Source organism: Moschus berezovskii, chromosome 13, assembly GCF_049115385.1.
Source record: "Moschus berezovskii isolate FMDL1 chromosome 13, NW_MosBer_1.0, whole genome shotgun sequence".
Classification (NCBI taxonomy): Eukaryota; Metazoa; Chordata; class Mammalia; order Artiodactyla; family Moschidae; genus Moschus; species Moschus berezovskii.
This window is the reverse complement of record NC_142472.1, coordinates 54,519,680-54,525,327: the sequence shown is the minus strand read 5'-3', so window position 1 is coordinate 54,525,327 and position 5,648 is coordinate 54,519,680. Positions and strand designations below refer to the sequence as shown.

General features: G+C 40.0%; 1 non-coding gene across 1 annotated transcript; it reads right to left on the bottom strand.

Moving 5' to 3' along the window:
• Nucleotides 1–1,742: 1,742 nt before the first annotated feature.
• Nucleotides 1,743–1,814, bottom strand: TRNAF-GAA (transfer RNA phenylalanine (anticodon GAA)). The gene has a single exon. It is a non-coding gene; the product is annotated as a tRNA-Phe (tRNA).
• Between the last annotated feature and the right edge of the window lie 3,834 nt (nt 1,815–5,648).

Here is a 5,648-nt window from a genome sequence, read left to right as displayed (position 1 = left end):
GGTTCTCACATCTTGCAGAAAGGGATTTTTCAGAGAGGGACATTTTATTAACAGCAAGATTTCACAGGAGGCTCTTTGGGTAGTACACCTGGTGTATCTCTTCCCAGGTCCCCGTGTGAGTGTGTCAATTAGTAAGCTTGCTTCTGTGGCCTAAATGCCCTGTGCTCTTGAATTTCTTTTCTCAAATATTCAGGGATTCTAAAAATTCATCTCAAAAAGAAAACCCGACACCACCTACTAGCGCCCTCTAGCGTTAATTATCACCAGGTATTTGAGTTTTGCTTAGTCAGCAAACGCTTTTTAAAAAAATTTTTTTTAATTGAAGGATAATTGCTTTACAAGCGAACACTTTTTGAATCAAGCATAAACACTAGAGCTCTGAAGATGAATAAGGCAGTCCCTGCCATGACTAAACTTCGAATCTAGCTGAGAAGATGGACATTATTTGGGGCATGTGATGTGAGGAGAACATGTCATAAATACATGTGTCATTTTAGCCCTTGTGTTTTAGCGCAGACTTGAGAGAAACAAGATTCCAGACAGGAAGATCAGTTAGACTGTTAATAAACTAGTCTCAACCATCCAAACGTAAAACTCCCTTTCTAAGTTCAAAAGTTTAGTATTTATTTGTCTAGTCATTGAATAGTTGAGGGAAAGCTACCGCATTTGCATTGGTTGCCTTTCCTCAGGTCAGTTAGGGATATTATGACAAAATTATTCATTTTAAAGAAATATTTGAGATTCTAAGGACTGTCTGTCAATGTGAGATAATCCTATGGATGATTGTTGTCAAGTATTTTTAGCTTCCTAATGTAAGTCCTTGGGGCTTCCCAGGTGCACAGTAATAAAGAACCTGCCTGCCAATGCAGGAGATGCAGGAGACTTGGGTTTGATCCCTGGGTTGGGAAGATCCCCTGGAGGAGGAAATGGCGACCTGCTCCAGTATTCTTGCCTGGAGAATTCTATGGACAGAGGAGCCTGGTGGGCTACAGTCCGTGGGGCCAAAAAGAGTTGGACATGACTAAGCAACTGAACACACATAAGTCCTTAGGAATAACCTTAACTTCACTCTCAAATTCCACTTTTCCTTGTTCCTGACAACTATAAGATAATCTGTTGCATCTCTATCATAAATCAACAGAAGAGGATCAGTCACAATTTATATATGAGTGGCTCTAATCAAGACTGAGAAGAGGTCAGTTCTAAAAAGGATCAGGTGGATTTTGAATTAACTGTGAGCTTCATTTGTTCACATTACTTCTATAGGTATGATTAGATTGTTACCCTATTAAACTTAAGATGCCTTAAACATTCTCTGTTGTCTAAACAATAGACTCTATTATTTCTTTCTCTCCTTCAAACCTCAAAATTGTTGAAAAGATGTAACACAGGTAAACTTCCCTGGAGGAAATTTTTCAGAAGAAAAGTATTGGACCTCGCCATTAATGATTTTTATCAGTCTTTCAGTGCTTCTTTAGCTGAAGGGTTCAGAGGTCTAGATGCATGTTTCTGGCCGAGGGTACATTATATTTTAGAGATGTATCCCTGTGCATGGGTATAGGTACATTTTATTCATTTCAATCAGTGTTCAGTCATCTGTTGTGTGAAAGTGAAAGTGAAGTCGCTCAGTCGTGTCCAACTCTTGGCGACCCCATGGACTGCAGCCTACCAGGCTCCTCCATCCATGGGATTTTCAAGGCAAGAGTACTGGAGTGGATCACCATTTCCTTCTCCAGGTGATCTTCCCAAGCCAGGGATCGAACCCGGGTCTCCTGCATTTCAGGCAGACGCTTTACCATCTGAGTCACCAGGGAAGCCCTCTGTTATGTGACCATACCACAATTTTGTCATTTCCTGTTGTTAAATATTTAGTCTAGTTGTTGCTTGGTGAACTTTTCTTTTATTATGTTCTATTAGTCTATTAATAATTGTTCTATTATTATGTTCCTATAAATGCAGGGCAGTTCCATCACTAAGAATTTTGGCGCTAAGGCTTCTGGGTTTAAATCCCACCCGTGGAATCTTGAGAAAATTGGTTAAGCTACTAGTGTCTCAGTTTACTCCTCGAGATATGTTAATAGTACCTATGCAGACATGTCTTTTAGTACTTTTGACACTATTACCTTATTACCCTGGCATTTACTATTCTGATAAGAAGTCTGTTGAAATTTCTTGGTGGATAATGTATCTTTTATTTTCTTCTATCTTTTCTTCTACTATTGTCCCTTTATCCTTAATGTTCTCAAGTTTCACTGTGTGAAATTTATTTTAAAAAATTGTCCTGCTTGATACTCAACATGCACAGAGAACACATTTCTTTAATCCTCACAAAGTATCTGTGCTATTTTAAAAAATGTCTCTAATTGATCATGCCATCCATTCTTGTGTGTGTTTTGGAGCTCTGGTTAACATGTCTCTTTGACTCTCGACTTTATTTCCAAGTCTCTTTGGTTCATTATTGCCTCTCTGTACCGCATTCTGAGTAATTCCTCAAGATTATTTCTCAGTTCACTGACTTTATCTTTGACTATGGCGGGTGTTGAGCATATGCCACTTGTTGAATATTTTATGTCGATGGTTGTGTTTTTCACTTTTAAGATTTCTAGTGGTTTCTTTTTAAAAATAGATCTATTTTTTAAATGTCTGCACATTTGTTTTATATTTTATTTTCATTTTCAATTGAAATTATGAGTTTATTTCTCTCTTTAAAAATCTGAGACATATTTTTATATATTTTTGTCAGACTATCTTATAATATCATTTTTATATAAAGTGATTTCATATTCTGGCTGATTTGGTTAGCTTTTGATTCTTTTTCTTTTTTTTATGAAAAGTTTTTAGGGGATTGATTGTTTTAACTGGTAAGAACCAAACTGCTGCTTTTGCTGCTGCTAAGTCACTTCAGTCGTGTCCGACTCTGTGCGACCCCACAGACGGAAGCCCACCAAGCTCCCCCGTCCCAGGGATTCTCCAGGCAAGAACACTGGAGTGGGTTGCCATTTCCTTCTCCAATGTGTGAAAGTGAAAAGTGAAAGTGAAGTAGCCCAGTCGTGTCCGACCCTTAGCGACCCCATGGACTGCAGCCCACCAAGCTCCTCCATCCATGGGATTTTCTAGGCAAGAGTACTGGAGTGGCTTGCCATTGCCTTCTCCGAGAACCAAACTACCTAGAAGATAAAAGTTGTAAGAGAATGGCAGTATTGACAAAAGGGGAGCTTTAATAGAATAAGTTTGCTTTAAACCCCCAAATTTATTCAGTGTTTCATATTCAGTGTTCTCATATTCAGTGATTTAATTTATTCAGTGTTCTCATATTCAGTGGTTTAATTTGGAAAAACAAAAAGGTACATTATGCCTATGAGTCTTCACAGATTATTCAGCGTGCCACAAGTGAACAGCAGAGAGGGAGGACTAGAGTACTGCGTTCAATAGTAGTGAATACTGTGCCGCAGCAGTACTGACATTACTCAGCCCAACTATTATGTTTTTTTCTGATTAAAAACATAATAGCGTGTCTTGGATTAAGTAAAAATCAGAAAGTCTTTCCTTCTGTGGACACCTTCTATGTGCTGCTGGAACTCGGTATTTTGATCTCTACCTTCTGTTTCTAACATTATAGAACCATTTGGCTTTCCACCATCCAAGAACTACAGTGGCTATTTTCCTTATCCATGGCTTGACATCTTCTCACTTTTCATCTTTCTTTATTATTAATTTTTCTCAGAGTTATAATGCACACAAGAATCAACCACTTCTGCTGTTTTGTTGGGAGGGATAAGCAATTTCTTATTTCTTCTTTTCTTCCCTTTTCCTCAAAGGCAACCATTTTTACCTAATTACTTTGGTATTTACACCCATATCTAGAAATAATTAAATGGCTCTGTGTCCTTTCTTTTCCGTTTAGGCATTTTCTGTTGGTTTTCCACCATGATAAGTAATAACAACACTCACTCATACAGCACTTAGCATGTGCCAGGCACGTTTCAGGAATGTTTCCCATATGTTAACTTATTTAATGGTCATAACAGCTCTGAGAAGTTACTGCTGACTTGTCTGAAAGTTCAGCTGGGTCTGTCTTCTGGAAGACCTCCACCTGACCTCTCCACCTGGCAGGTTCAGGGGGTCATGATAGCTGGCTTCACCCAGAGGCAGGGTCCCCGAAGTGTCCCAGCAGAAGTTGCTCTTTTTGCCCTAACACCAGAAGTCACACAAGGTCACTTTCACGATTCCACTACTGAATCTGTATCAGCCTGCCCAGATTCAAGGGGAGGGGAGAGTGGACCCCACTTCTCAATGAGAGCAGTGTCAAAAATTTTGGGACCGTGTTTTCAAATGACCATAGTCCACCCTCTTGTCATGAATTATTTACATTTCTCCTACATGCAAAGTGCTCCTCTTCTCCCAAGAATCCACTGAAATCTCTTGACCCACTAAAATCTCATACAGCACAGAGTCCAAGGCTGGATCCTGCCATCTAATCTGGGTCCCCAACCAGAATAGGCTTTATGAATGAGCTTTCTTGAGTACAGTGCCTCTCTGAAGATCTGTGAATTAAAGAATCATGTGATTTGCTTTCCACTCAAACTACTGTGTTGGGCATGGGATAATTTATGAATACTTATAGATATCCGACTGAGCAACTGAACTGAACTGAACTGATAGATATCTATAGTAGATATATACATAATATAGATATTTATAGATATAGATATCTATATGATATCTATAGATATCTTATAGAATTATAGATGCTTATAGATACTCCTGTTTAAAAAATGGGGGACTTCCCTGGTGGTTCAGTGGCTAAGCCTCTGATCTCCTAATCCAGGGGGCTAGATTTCGATCCCTGGTCAGGGAATTATATCCCACGTGCTGCAATAAGACCTAGAGCAGCCAAATACATTTTTTAAAAATAAAATAAATTAAAAACTGGAAAGTGGGAGGCACAAAATTTTGCTGAACTTTTTGCCACTTTATAACAAGCGTCGGCTTTCCTCCTTTTTCCAAGAGCATTTCCCTCATTCTCCTTTTAAGCCACCACCGACAGCCTCTTTTGAGGTCCATCAGACTATTATCAAGTCTCCTCCAGTCGCCTGAGCTTTGTTTGGCTCAGTCCCAAAGCCAGTCCTACATGTCTAAGACCAGTTTTCATATTGAGCACCTCACCTCCAGCACCAAAATCTGTTTGTTACCATTGCTGTGTAACAAACCACCCCTAAAACTTAGTAACTTGTGGTAAAATACAACAGGGATTTCCTGGTGGTCCAATGGTTAAGAATCTGCCTTCCACTGCAGGGGACACAGGTTTGATCCCTGCTCGGGGAACTAAGGTCCCGCCTAGTGTGGAGCAACCAAGCCCAAGGTCCACAACTAAAGAGGTCTGCATGCCACAACTAGAGAAGCCACAACAAGACCCGATGCAGCGTCCCCCTCCCCAACCCCAAAACAGACAAAACGCGACAAACTAGTGACTATAACAAAAAGAAGCAGACACACAAACACAGAATAAACTAGCGGTTCCAAGTGGGGAGAAGGAAGGGAGGGGGGCAACAGAGGGAAGGACACCAAGAGGCACAAACTCTTATGTCCACAACAAGCCACAGGGTAGCTCGTACAGCACAGGGAATACGGCCAATATTTTATAATTA